The sequence below is a fragment of the Phascolarctos cinereus genome, unplaced genomic scaffold, assembly GCF_003287225.1.
Source record: "Phascolarctos cinereus isolate Bilbo 61053 unplaced genomic scaffold, phaCin_HiC Scaffold_5;HRSCAF=322, whole genome shotgun sequence".
In the NCBI taxonomy this organism is placed as follows: Eukaryota; Metazoa; Chordata; class Mammalia; order Diprotodontia; family Phascolarctidae; genus Phascolarctos; species Phascolarctos cinereus.
The window spans coordinates 287,175,456-287,190,406 of record NW_027555958.1 but is presented as its reverse complement, the minus strand read 5'-3'; positions in this window follow the sequence as shown (position 1 = coordinate 287,190,406).

Here is a 14,951-nt window from a genome sequence, read left to right as displayed (position 1 = left end):
CTTATTATTATTCTCTTTACAGATTAGGAAACTGAGATAGACAGCGGTGAAGTAACTTGCTTAAGGTCACAAGTTAATAAATTTCTGAGACCAGATTTTAACTCAGGTCTTCTTGATCAGTGCATTTTCCAGCATATTGTTTTAATGCTAAATAGGAAATGTTGTATTAAGGTCTGATTTTATATAATTATCTTAGTAGTAGAATGTATTTCACTGTAAATGAGACATTATAATGATTTAGCTTCAGAACAAAATTTCAACCAAATCAAATCTACATTTATAATCATTAATAGTAATATTTAAATCTCAGTTTTCCCAAGGGCCCACTGTTTTCAATTAGTTCATGTTTGAGAAATTTGTGGTGGCACTCCTAGCTCCCCATAACTTTTTCTTTATTTCTTTTTAATCACCCAAAGAACCAAATCAATTCTTTTGTGTTCTTAATCTAGTCCCACATTTCCCTGAGGCTTTTCAATTGTAACTCCAGGAAGGTCAAAAAGGAGAGGGCTTGTAGGAAAAACAAACAAACAAACAAACAAACAAACAAAAAACCAACCAAAACCCTACTTACTAAAAAAGAAAGAGGATGTTATCCTCAAATAATTCAAACTATACCCATATTTCTATATTTTCCATATCATAAAAAACTTAGTTTCTTATATTCTTCTTATCATAAGGGGATCAAAACTTATTTCCCAAAACTCCCAAACCCTTTACTTTCAAACCATTCATTCATACTGTTATACCGAGAAATTAGCGAGTTAGACCCAGACTAATTTAAATTATGGACTTCATTAGCGTGCCGCTGCCAGGGGTATTCACATCCAAATCAAGCAGCCCGCATCAGGGGTCGAGCTAGGGTTTATATAGGGAGTATGCAGGACACGGAAGGGGATGGATCTTTGAAGTCTGGCAAGAGGAAGAGTTCTTGGGCTGGTCAAGAACACCCCTCTCCCTCTTTCTAGACATGAGAATGCTCTGCAACAAAGGAAAAAACTTTCTCACAACTAAGGAATTTGGAGGCTTCCAGAGATATGATCTGAGGGCTGGGGCCTGAGCAGCCAGATAAGGGTCATGCATGAATACTGCTAGGCACAGTGTCCTTGGGCTGGGGAGTGGTTGTCAGAGATAGTGTTTCTGAGACTAGGGGGGCATTTTGGGGGCAAAAGTATAAGCACAAGCATCATTACAGGTCAGGGATCACACAAACCAGACCAGGTGTCCTGGTTTCTGGTATAAACATAATTATCTAAAGCAATTATATTGCAAGCTTTCTTATCCATTTGCACTGGAGGTATGGGCTGTGCTTAAGCTATGCAAGAGTACATTTCACTATTGTTTAGATTTAGGAGGAAAGAGGTCTGGGGCAAGATTAAGCAGCAACTTCTGCTTTCCATGACCTAAAGGGCCCTACTACCTAAATGGTAAAATAATGTTCTGCATTACAATACTCAGTATAAACAGACCACAACTTTCTTTAGCTTTTCTATCCATTCTCCTCTCATCCCTACTTGCTAAAACATTCTTTCTCATTTTCTTTTTACATCCCTCCAGTGGACATTGATTAAAGCCCTTCAAAATTGTATCTTTCTTTTTTCTTTCCATATTCTGATTCAACACTTCTCTTACTTTCTTTTAGTTGTTTAATTCTGTTCGTCTTTATTTCCTAATCATATTCCAGATTATCTATAGAACTAATCATCATTCTACTGTTTTTTTCCTTACAATTTAGAGTGAGTTTTTACTACACAAAACCAATTAATTGCAATACAGCTACTTGAAAGCTTACAAAAACATGGTTTATTACAATACCTTTTGGTCATTTTGCCAATAATTTGCCTAAAAAATTAAGTTCTATTATATCATTCACAGAAGAAATACAGCAGTAAATCAAAATATTTTTCCATATTAAATCTTATTTACTTTTAAGTTGCTCCTTGAATTAAACAAGCTTCTAGAAAAGAGTTATTAATAGCAGTTCCTAAGCACCAAATAAATTTAAACTGCAAGCCTATTTTGTTTTTTCACTTTGGAACTTTACTGATTCTACTTTCAAATTAGTTTCAGTTCTCTTTCTCTAATCAGTGAAATCATCTTTTCACCTTGGACTAAAACAATAAATCAGTCACTCTCCAGGGAAAAAGTAACAGTAGGTCTAAGCACTGTTTTCATGTAACTTTCACAGAGTTTTATTCTTATTCTTCCTTAAAAACCAAATTCTACAGAGTGGTACCCCCAAACTCACTAAAATATTTCAGCATTTATAGAAACATTCAAACCACAATTTGGAAATTTATAGTAGAGAAAACAAGTTTAGTTTCTAATTAGCTTTATTTATTTATGTATTTATTTATATGCTAGGCAATGGGATTAAATGACTTGCCCAGGATCACACAACTAGTAAGTATATATGAAGAAAGTTTAATCAAAAAGTCAGTGCATACAATTTTCTAAAAACAATCTTGAAGATGGCAGAGAAAAGGCAGGAAGTTGTCTGAGCTCTCCCTAATTTTCTCAAAATAACTTTAAATCAAGCCTGGTAACAAATGGTAGAATGACAGAACCCACAAAAGAACAGGCTAAGACAACTTAGAAGGACTTCAGGAAAGGTGTGTCTCACTTGGGTAAAAAGGGAGCACACCACAGTACAAGTAGCTCCTAACACCAGCAAAGATCAGCAACTGAGGCCCGTGGTCCTGGCTCATCAGGCCAGCAGCACAGTGAGCTAGCTGTAAGGCTACCAGCTCCAGGGCAACAGATGAACTGCCAGCTCCAGAACCCCTGGCATAATAGGTGTGACTAGGCCAGGCAACTCCAGCACAGTGGGCAAACCAGCAACCCCTCAGCCCTAGCACAACAGGTAAACCCCAGAGGCCCTGGCACAGAAAACCACTGACCAGGCCCCTGGCCCTAGAGCAAGAAGCTTGTGACAGTACCCTTGGTATTCCAGGGGCAAAATCCAACTTTAAAAGTCACTAAAGAAAATATATTTAATAGGAATGTATATGTAGAGTCTATATCAGATTGAACACTGTCTTAGGGAGAGAGGTGAGAAGGAGAGGGTGAAAATTTGAAAATCAAAAGCTTATGGAAGTGTTTGTTGAAAACTAAAAATAAATAAATTTTTAAAAATATCACTAAATAGGCTGGAAAATGAGAGAGATGGGAAAAAAAAGTACTGACTATAGAAAGCCACTATGGCAACAGGGAATATCAAAACACAAAACTCAAAAGAGCACAAAAATGTCAAAACACCTATATGTAAAACCTCAGAGAGAAATATGAATTGGTCTCAAGTCCAAAAAGCCCTCCTGGAAGAGCTTGAAAAGGATTTCAAAAATCAAATAAGAAGTAGATGAAAAATTGGGAAAAGAAATTGTAGTGATGCAAGAGAATCATGAAAAAAGAGTCAACAGCTTGGAAACAGAAAATAACTCCTTAAAGAATAGAATTGGCCAAATGGAAAATGAGGCACAAAAGCTAACTGAAGAAAATAATTCCTTAAAAATTAAGATTGGGCAAATGGAAGCTAATGACTCTATGAGACATCAAACAAAATCAAAAGAATGAAAAAATAGAAGAAAATGTAAAATACCTCATTGGAAAAGTTACCTGGAAATTGACCTGGAAAATAGATCCAGGAGAGATAATTTTAAAAATTATTGGACTACCTGAAAGCCATGATTTAAAAAAAAGAGCCTGGATAGCATCTTTTAAGAAATTATCAAGGAAAATATCCCTGATACCATAGAACCAGAGAGTAAAACAGAAATTTAAAGAATCCACCAATTACATACTGAAAGTGATCCCAAAATGAAAACTTCCAGAAATATTATAGCTAGATTCCAAGACTCTCAGGTCAAGGAGAAAATACTGCAAGCACTCAGAAAGAAACACTTCAAATATCAAGGAGTCACAGTCAGAATGACACAAGATTTTGTAGCTTCTAAATTAAAGGATTGCAGGGCTTGGAATACGGTATTCCAGAAGCAAAGCAGTTTGGATTACAACCAAGAACCAACTATCCAGCAAAAGGGAACATAATATCTCAAGGGAAAAAAGGACATTCAATGAAATAGGGGACTTTCAAACTTTCCCAATGAAAAGACCAGAGCTGAACAGAAAATTTGATTTTCAAGTACCAGACTCAAGAGAAGCATAAAAAGATAAACAGGAAAGAAAAAACATGTTATTCAATAAGGTTAAACTGTTTACATCCCTATATGAGAAGATAATACTTGTAACTCTTTAGAACTGTATCTCTATTATGGCAGTTAAAGGGGTATACACAGACAAAAGGTGCCAGTATAAATTGACTTTGATGGGATGATATAAAGAAAATTGAGGGGTGAAAAAGAGGATTGCATTTGGAGAATAGGGAAGAGAGAGGCAGAATGGGATAAATTATATCACATGAAGAAGCACAAAAGACCTATTACAGTATGGAGAAAGAATGGGGGGAGGTAGGTGGTGCACATTGTTTGAGCCTTACTCTCATCAGATTTGGCTCAAAGAGGGAATAACATACACAAATCTGTCTTACCATATAGGGATAGGAGAGGGGGAAAAAAAGCGGGGAGGTGATAGAAGAGAGGGCAGATTGAGGGAGGAGGTGGTCAGAAGCAAAACACTGGTTAGGAGAGACAGTGAAAGGAGGGGGGGGAGAGAGAGAGAGAGAGAGAGAGAGAAATATAAATGGCAAATAGGATAGAAGGGAATAAACAATTAGTAATCATAATTGTGAATGTGAATGAGATGAACTCTTCCATAAAATGAAAGTGGATAGCAGAATGGATTAAAAAACTAGAATCTTACAATACGTTATTCACATTTGAAGCAGAGACACACACAGAGTAAAGGTAAAAGGCTGGAGCAGAATACATTACGCTTCACCTAAAGTAAAAAAAAAAAAGCAGGAGTAGCAATCAATCTCAGACAAAGCAAAAACAAAAATATATCAATTAAAAGATACAAAGAAAGAAACTACATCTTGCTAAAACATATCACAGGCAATGAAGTAATATCAGTACTAAACATATATGCACCAAATGACATAGCATCCAAATTTATTTCTTAAAAATAATTTAATAATATTTTATTTTTTTCTAATTACATGTAAAGACAACTTTCAACATTCATTTTTTGAAAGATTTTGAGTTCCGAATTTTTCTCCCTCCCTTTCACCCCTCCTCTTCCCCAAGATGGCAAGCAATCTGATATAAGTTATACATGTGCAATCATGTAAAACATATTTCCACATTAGTCATGTTGTGAAAGAAGAAAAAGAATAAAAGGAAAAACACATACACACACACAAAGTGAAAATAGTATGCTTTGATCTGCATTCAGACTCCATCAGTTCTTTCTCTGGCTGTGGATAGCATTTTCCATCATGAATCTTTTGGAATTGTTTTGTATTGCTGAGAAAAGCTAAGTCTATCAAAGTTAGTCATCACACAATGTGGCTGATACTGTGTTCAACGTTCTCCTGGTTCTGCTTACTTCACTCAGCATCATTTCATGTAAGTATTTTTAAGCATAAAGTTCGTGTAAACATAAGTTCATGCAAGGTTTTTCTGAAATCTGCTGGCTCTTCATTTCTTAGTGCACAATGTATTCATATACCACATTCATATACTACAGCTTGTTCAGCCATTCCCTAATTGATGGACATCCCCTCAATTTCCATCTTTTGCCACCAGAAAATAGCTTCTATAAATATTTTTGTACATGTAGGTCTTTTTCCCTTTTTTATTATCTCTTTGGGAAACAAACCTAGTAGTGGTATTGCTGGATCAAACGGGTTGCCTTTTGGGCATGGTTCCAAATTGTTCTCCAGAATGACTAGATCAGTTCACAATTCCACTAACAATGCATTAGTGTCCCAATTTTTTCACATCTTCTCCAATATTTATCATTTTTCTTTTCTGTCATATTAGCCAATCTGATAGATGTGAGGTGGACCTCAGAGCTCTTTTAATTTGCATTTCTCTAATCAATAGTGATCTAGAGCATTTTTTTCCACATAACTATAGATAGCTTTGATTTCTTCTTCTGAAAACTGTCTGTTCATATCCTTTGACCATTTATCAATTGGGGAATGACTTGTATTCTTATGAATTTGACTCAGTTTTCTATATATTTGAGAAACAAGGCCTTAATTAGAGATATATGCTGTAAAAATTGTTTCTCAGCTTTTTGCTTTCCTTCTAATCTTAGCATCCAAATTTATAAAGAAGTTAAATGAGTTACAGGAAGAAATAGTAAAACTATACTAGTGGGAGACCTCAACTTTCCCCTCTCAGAACTAGATAAATCTAGCCACAAAATAAACAAGAAAGAAGTTAAGGAGGTGAGTAGAATTTTAGAAAAGTTAGACATGATAGACCTCTGGAAAAAACTGAATGAGGATAGAAAAGAATATACTTTTTCTCAGTGGTACATGGCACCACACAAAAATTGACCAAATATTAGGGCATAAAACCTCACAATCAAATGCAGAAAGGCAGAAATATTAAATACACCCTTTTAAGATCATGATAGAATAAAAATACATTTATAAAGGGCCATGAGAAGATAGATTAAAAATTACTAGGAAACTAAATAAGTTAATGCTAAAGAATGAGTGGGTCAAAGAACAAATCATGGAAACAATCAATAATTTCATCAAAGAGAATGAAGATAATTAGACAACACACCAAAATTTATGGGATACAGCCAAAGCAGTACTTAGGGGAAAATGTATATCTCTAAATGCTTACATCAATAAAATGGAGAAAGAGCAGATCAATGAATTGGGCATGTGACTAAAAAAGCTAGAAAAAGAACAAATTAAAAGCAATTTTAAAATCTTTTAATTTGCAATAGAAAATTCCTTCTTCAGGTCAAATTTAGGACCCACTGAGGTTTTTTTTAATATTTTAGGCCAATTTTTGCATAATTTGAGAACTCTATTCTTAGTCATCCCCTTCTGAATGGCAAGTTTCCCCTGTTCCCAGGCCAAACTTCCATAATGGGGTATCCTTTGACTTACTAGAGCTGGTTCTCATGGCTCCCTCATCAGCCACCACTCACCTAACCTTCTGGATGTTGGTTCAGGAGGATGTGGAAGGACAGAGACAGGTGGTCCTTCACTGAAGAAGCCCATCAGTAGAGGGGGCCATCTCCAGTTGTCCTGATCTAAATCTTGCCACTGGACTCAGATGGCTATGAAGGAGAAAGTAAAGCTGGTGATCTTGCACAGTCCTCCCTCACTTAAATCCAATTCACTTCCAAGTTATGGCATCATCTTCCTGATGTCATGGTACTCTTTGGGAAAGAAAGACAAATAGCAGCCATCAGTAGAAATCTTATTTAGGGTGTTCCTTCAGCCATCACTATACAGAGTGTCTTAATCTCAATCCCTTCATATTCAACAAAACTGTTATGGTAGAATAAAGAAATTTAGTAACTACATCCAGGCAATGATTTATTTGGTGATGCATGTGGTTGGAAAACAAACCGGTAGCCAAGGATCTTGAAGATTGGTTCCTCACAGTTAATACACAATTTGCAGGAAGTGAAAAATAGGAAACACAGGATTATAAGGATTGAGACATCTGGTTTCTTATTGGTGTGGGGGGGGGTTGAGAAACACTGAGATGAGAGGAAAAGGGATATTCTTGTAACATTCTTTAAGTCAAATGAAAGTGAGGAGAAGGAGTACTCTTGTGAAACTTTCTAAATCAGGTGACTTACATGGAATTGAAACTTAATTTCACAAAATGTTAGATAAAACCAAAATGGAGTCATTAATGCTAATTTTTAATATAATCCTTTTTTTTGATTAACTTTGCCAGTCTGATAGGCTTCAGGTAAAACTTTAAAGTTGCCTTAATTTTCATTTTTCTAATTTGGTGATTGGGAGCACTTTTTCATATGGTTATTGATTTCTTGTTTTGAAAATTACCTACTCAATCCCATTCCAAATAATCAAAAAATTCATAAAATATTTGAGGGACAATCTACCAAAATCGACAAAATACTTATATAGATTCAATACAAAATGCTCCCTAAAGAAATAAAGAACAACTAATATAGTTAGAGTAATATTCAGTGTTCATGGTTAGGCTATGCCAATATAAATGGACAATATGACAAAAATTAATTTAGTTTTAATACTATACCAATAAAATTATCAAAGATGTACTTTATAGAACTTGATAAAATAATAACAAAATTCATCCAGAAAAATAAAATATAGAGAATATCAAGGGAAATAACAAAAAGGGAGAAATGAATGTGGAAAAACTCTTCTAGATTTCAAGCTATATTATAAAGTAGTAGTCATCCAAACCATCTAGCATTGGTTAAAAGATAAGCAATTCACTGGAAGAAATTAGACAAGAGATAATCAGAAAAAAATGGAACTCAATAATACAGTGTTCAATAAGCCAGAAAATATAAATTATTTGGGCTAGAATTCTCCATTTGATTAAAAAACTGTTAGAGAAACTGGAAAATAATACACTCCAAATAGATACATAAATAATATTAAAGATCATACTATCAAAAAAGTTAGAAGTCATGTGAAAGAAGAATCAAAACAAAAGGGTAAAACCACGAGAAAGAAAAAAACAAAACAACAAAAAAGAGAAGTATAGTATGCTTTGATCTGCATTCAGACTCCATAGTTCTTTCTCTGGATGTGGATAGCATTTTCCATCATGAGTCTTTTGGAACTGATTTAGATCATTGCATTACTATGAGGAGCTAAGTCTATCAAGGTCGGTCATTGCACAATATTGCTATTATTGTGTACAATGTTCTCCTGGTTCTGCTCATTTCACTTAGCATCAGTTCATACAAGTTTTTCCAGGTTTTTCTGAAACCTGCCTGCTCATCATTTCTTCTGGAATGATAGTATTCCATTACATTCATATACCACAACTTGTTCAGCCTATTAATGGGCATACCCTCAATTTCCAATTCTTTGCTACCACAAAAAGAGCTGCTATAAATATTTTCGTACATGTGGGTCCTTTTACCATTTTTATGACCTTTTTGGAATACAGACCTAATAGTGACATTGCTGGGTCAAAGGTATGCACAGTTTTGTAGCCTTTTGGGCATAGTTAGGAGATTTATTCTTAACCAAACAAGGGGCAAAGGCGAATTATAACTGATAAAATAAGTAACTTTGATTACATGACACTTAAAAACTTCTACACAAACAAAATTAATGTACCTAGGATAAGAAGGGTTCAAGTGGGAAAAAATTTTGTGTCAAATTTCTTTGAAAAGAGTTTGATACCCAAGATATACAATCAATTAATGTAATATATGTTAATTGTTTTGGTCATGCTTACACATACATATGTCCCTACTGTTTATGTTTATATATACATATATGTCCCTATTGTAAAAAATGCAAACACATATCTACCTATTTCCCTGTTAACTCAAATTTATTTCTGTACTCAGCTGTATGTGTATTCTTCCCTCTTTTTACTAGTGCAGATGAAAGTGAGATTCAGGAGTCCCCACTCACCCACCTCTTCTTCTTTATTTGTATGATATTCTATTTTTGTACCTGATTATGTGAGATTTTTTTCTCTCTAGATTTCCTTTTTCTTTCCTTCTTCTTTTTTTCTTTATGGTATACTATCATGTTTATTTTATGTATAAGGAATCCGAGGCAACAAAGAAGAAACTTGCTCAAGTTCATAGCTAATAAGTTCAAGTTCATTACTTATACATAATTTAGGAAAGTTTTGAACTCAGATCTTTTTGTTTACATCTTGAAAACTTTTTAATAGATTATTTAAAAAATTACACATTGCCTTTACTTCATATATATCTCCTTTCCCACTCAGAGAGCCATCCTTTCTAGCAAGAAGAAGAAGAAGAAGAAGTAGTAGTAGTAGTAGTAGTAGTAGAAGAAGAAGAAGAAGAAAAGCAAAACTAACTGATATATCAATCCAGTCCAGTACAATGTTTTGTGCCTATAGTCCCTGGCCTCAGCATTTCCTTTCTTCTTTTAAGTCATCAAAGCAAAACAAAATCACTTTCAGGCTCTCTGTCATTTGACCTGATAAAATTCAACCATTTTGGCAGAGTCTCATTTCTTTTCCAATATTTCCCTCTAAACCTCTAATTTTATTCATAAAATCATTTAAGACTCTTAAAAAATACTCCTGCTTGACCTCAGGAATTATAGTTGAACTTGTATCCAAGATGTTTTTTAATTTGAGGCTTTACTTATAGATATTTTGTAGTCATTCTCTTCTGGGTTTGTGTCTTGTATGTCCCTTTCACCATAATAGCTTTTTACCTTAGGATTTTTTTTGTGTTTTCATTCTTTCAGCCAACTTCTGGACTTCAGACTTTGTTAGGGACAAGCTCAGCACACTCTGAAGGAGTGTCTGGATTGATTTTGTGTCCTTTAGGTTTCTACTGCTGCTCTCTTAGGGGTATTAAGTACTATATTAGTCCAAGATCTCAGAGATCTCAGGTTGGAAACCTGAAAGCTTTTAGTGCCCCTCAAGTGGTCTGATCCAGGGCAAATTCTGAATACTACCTTCCTGGCATGAGCTCTGTAAGCTTCTGACCTATGTTTGAATATGAGCAACACATCTGTGGTCTTGCCCCACTTGAAATTTCAGTAGACTGCTTCTGGACTCAGATACAATCAGCTAGTTGGGAAGCCTATTAATTCATATCAAAAGAACTGCAGGTTCCCATTTGGTCTAGGATTCTTACTCTGGTTATTCCACTTTAGGCTTCATACCAAGCTGTAAATTGGAACTGAGATCCTCCTCTGCTCTTGGGGTCAGAGCCAAACAGCTTCTGCTTGCTTCTGAACTTACTCCTTGGTCAGCACACAGTCTATGGCCTTGTTCCTCATCCAAGAATGCCATCTCTCAATGTAGGATCCTTCCTCAGTCAGCCCTGGATCTATGATCTGGAATTGGGTAGTCCCTGAAAGAGCTGCCCATTGGAACCTATTTCTGAATACTAAGGGTAGGTTCCTCTTTGGTAGATTTAGAAACTCTTCTTGCTCTGGTGCACAGTCTCTCCCTGTAGTGGAATGCTCTACATAGGTACTTCTGGCTAGACACCATCCCCACTAAACACAGTCCTCTTTCCCTTTCTCCCTATGCCAACCTGTGTTGGAAAACTGACTAGTGATTTTTTTTTCTTGGATTTTCCAATCACGTCTCTGTCTAGATCTGTTTGGAGAGCTGTTTGTGAGATGAAGCTTGGTTATATTTCTTCTATTCTGCCATCTTTCTTCTTCCACTTTAATTTATTTCTATATTATTCTCTCTCTCTCTCTCTCTCTCTCTCTCTCTCTCTCTCTCTCTCTCTCTCTCTCTCTCTCTCTCTCTCTCCCCACCACCTTTCTGCCCTGTGTGCTTGTGCGTGTGTGTGTGTGTGTGTGTGTGTGTGTGTATGTATTCCTACCAGTTCAGATGAGTGAGTTTCATGAACTGTCCATTTCCCCATCCCTGCCTCGATATTTATATATTTTTCTTCTAATGAAAACCAATTGTGAGGAATAAGTTTCTCATTCTTCCTAATTTCCTTAATATGTTTCTTTCTCTTTATTATCTTAAACCAAGCAAGGAAGTACAAAACTCCACACAGGTCCTGATAGTCTTTCTTTGTTCTCTCTTTGGCTCTTAGGTAAAGTGCCAATTATTGCCTTTTAAGATAATAAACTTTTATTTTAGGATGTAAACACTTTATTATCATTTAGTCTTTTCAAATTGCTTAAAGAAATTTATCTTTCTAGGTTTTCCTTATATTTTGAGTTTGCATTGAAAAGTTTATTCCAGCTCTGGTTCTCCCAACAGGAAGGCTTAATGTATTCTATCCTATTATCAAATTTCTCCCTTACAGAATTATACTCATTTGTTATTATTGATTGTAAAGCTTTTTCTTTTGCCCTTTGGTATATCATAATCTAAGACTTCCTTGCTTTTGAAGTAGTTGCTGATAAATCTTGTGTGACTTTAAGTAAGGTTCCTTAATATATTATCTTTTTGTTCCTGAATGCTTGTAATATTTTTTTAATTTAATCTGAAAACTCTAGACTTTGGCTATGATATTTTGGAGTGGGTTCATTTTGAGGTTTCTTTAAGCACATAATTGGTGGATTTTTTCTATTTTTACCTCAAAATCTAATAGTTCTAGGCAGTTTTAAAAAAATTATTTCTTGAAATATGATATCCAAGTTTTTCACTGGATTATGATTTTCTAGGAGTCTAATGATTCTTAGATTTTTCTACTTTTCTTATTTTCCAGATCAGTTGTTTTTGATTATTGTTATCTCACTCTTAATAACTTTTCAATCCTTTGACTTTGATCTATAATTTCTTGTTGTGTCATTGAATCATTTAAAAAAATTTCATTTGTTCTATTCTATTTCTTCATATGCTAATTACTTAGGTAAGATTGTCCTTTTTTGTTTCAAATTGTTCCAAATGTTTTGTCATTTTAAAAAATGTTTTAGTTTTTAATTTATTTTATATATTTTTGGAGAATTTGTGGCCAATCTAGTTTTTTTCCTAAACTCTGTAGTTCAGAGTTATTTTCTCTTTCTAATGACTTACCTATATTTTATCACAGTATCTCTTTATTATAAGGGTTTTTCTCCTTTGTTTGCTCATATCTATATTGAATTAATTTTTTTGTTTGTTTTTGCTAGGGCCAGACTCTACTGCTGCTTGCAATGTTAGATGAATTGACTAGGCCCAAGTCCTAGCTTTCATTGTAGTCTTAATGTGGGACAGAGTTATACCAGAACTAGATCATTCCTCTGCTACAGTCTAGAGGTTGCTATTCTCTGGTTTCTGAGTGGAAGGATGCCCAGAGCCAGGCCCTGACTTCTTCCACAGTGCTGTTCTGTTAGTAATATCCTGGCTTAGGGAAAAGAGCTGGATGCACACTCACTTTGACTTCTGGGGCTTCCCCAACTAGTCATGCTGACTTTGTCAATTTCTTTAGGCAATCACCTATTACAGATCTATGGCTTCCAGCCTCAAACCTGTTGGTAGCCTGACCCAGATTAGCAGGCTTCAGCCTGGTTCCCTGTAGAGTCCCAGGACCCCTAGTTATGCTAGTACTCATAGTTTCCCTGTTTAGTTACCAACCCAGAGGTGTGAGGTTTCAAGCTCTGGCCTGGACCTTAGCAGCTGGAGTGATCCTACCAGAGTTGGTGCTGGCTTGAAGCTAATCTCCTAGGGCATCTCCAAACACCAGGCTATCATAGCTGGCCAGTTTCTTTGAGCTGTCTCCTCTCACAGACCTCCTGGAACTGCCTTACTTTAAGTCTTGTCTCCTTGTGCTATCCTTTATGGGTTGAAAGATCTCAGTGGGGTTTTTCTTTGGTTTTAAAATTCAATTTGGAATTTGTTATTTGTTGTTAATAGGTATTTCTAAAGGGTGGTAGGGTCAACTTACATCCCTTTGAGTAGCCATCTTAACTAGAAGTCTAATTTTTGCATATTTCAAAGCATTTCCATATACATTTTCTCACTTGATTTTTATAGTAGGGCCAGAAGGTAGACAGTGCAACTGTTAACATCTCTATTTCACATAACAAAGAAAATAAGACAGGTTAAGTGACTTTATCACAGCCATCTGGTTAGTTAGTGGCCACCTGTAGCATATAGGATACATCTTCTACTGGCAGAATTATTTTTGCTACATCATGTTGCTTTTCCTTGTTACCTTCTATCAACATATGCATTCAAACCTCTATCTTTTTTTTCTATGCACTTTTCCTATAAGTGGAATAACACTGGGGCTATGTTCTTTCAAGTTGCCATATCTCTACTATATTTTAAAAGGCCCTGGAGTCAAGAAAAATTGAGGTCCAATCCAGTCTCAGACACTTACTAGCTGTGTGATCCTGGGCAAATCATTTAATTTCTGTTTGCTTCAGTTTCTTCATATGTAAAATGGGGTTAATAATAGTACCTATCTTTTTTGTTGTGAGGATCAAATGAGATAACAATTGTAAAATGCCTAACAGTGTCTGGCACATAGTCATTGTATGTCCTTTGTTTTTAAAGAAGATCAATGGATGATGTCTTGACTTGCCTTAGATTTGTGAGGCAGAGTTGCACAAAGCTGTCAAATTCACTCTCTCTTCTAGAGTCATCAAAGTCTAGTGGCAAGACAAAAATCAAGATGATTGGCAGTGTCTAGGATACAGTGGATGATGCTGGGCATCTTCAATAGGTTTATGGGGTGTTCAGGGAGGACCAGCACCTCTGGTGTGAGGGCATGCCCTTTTCAGAGCTCCTCATTCACATTTGGTGTCCACCTGTCACGCGGCTCTCATCTGTGACTCCAAAAGACTGTAGAGTGTGCAGGAGCCACATCCCAGGAAAACCTCTCGGCAGGGCTAAACCAGATTGAGGATAACCAACAGGCTTCAAATCCAGGGGTGAGCTAGGGAGATGTCTACCTGAAGCATATGAAGATTTCCCCTGGCAGAATGGGTAGATGGGAACAATTTGTTCCAGTGGCCATGAAGGTGGCTGGCACATAGGAATCACTATTGGCTATTATTAGTTATTATTGTTACTCTCTCCTTTTATCTACCTCTATATATGTGAACATGCTATCTCTATTAATTTCACTTTAATTTTTCATAAGTATTTTGGAAGCACTTACAGTGAATAGCACTATACTAGGATGGTAGGGAAAGGGAAATGGCTATACTAAGCTTAAAAAGAATGCTACCCTTGCCTTCATGGTGCTTATAGTCTAGCAGGGGCAATGCCATTAATCTGCATTATTAAAATTTTCTCTATCACTTACTTAAGTCTAGAAATTAACAAAACAATAAATCAAACCCTGATTTGCAGTCTTTCATGATTTCCAAGGTGTAAATGCTCGCACAGAAAATTTGACAATTGGCTCTCTGATATGAGCTTACTCCAACACAGTCCTAGATG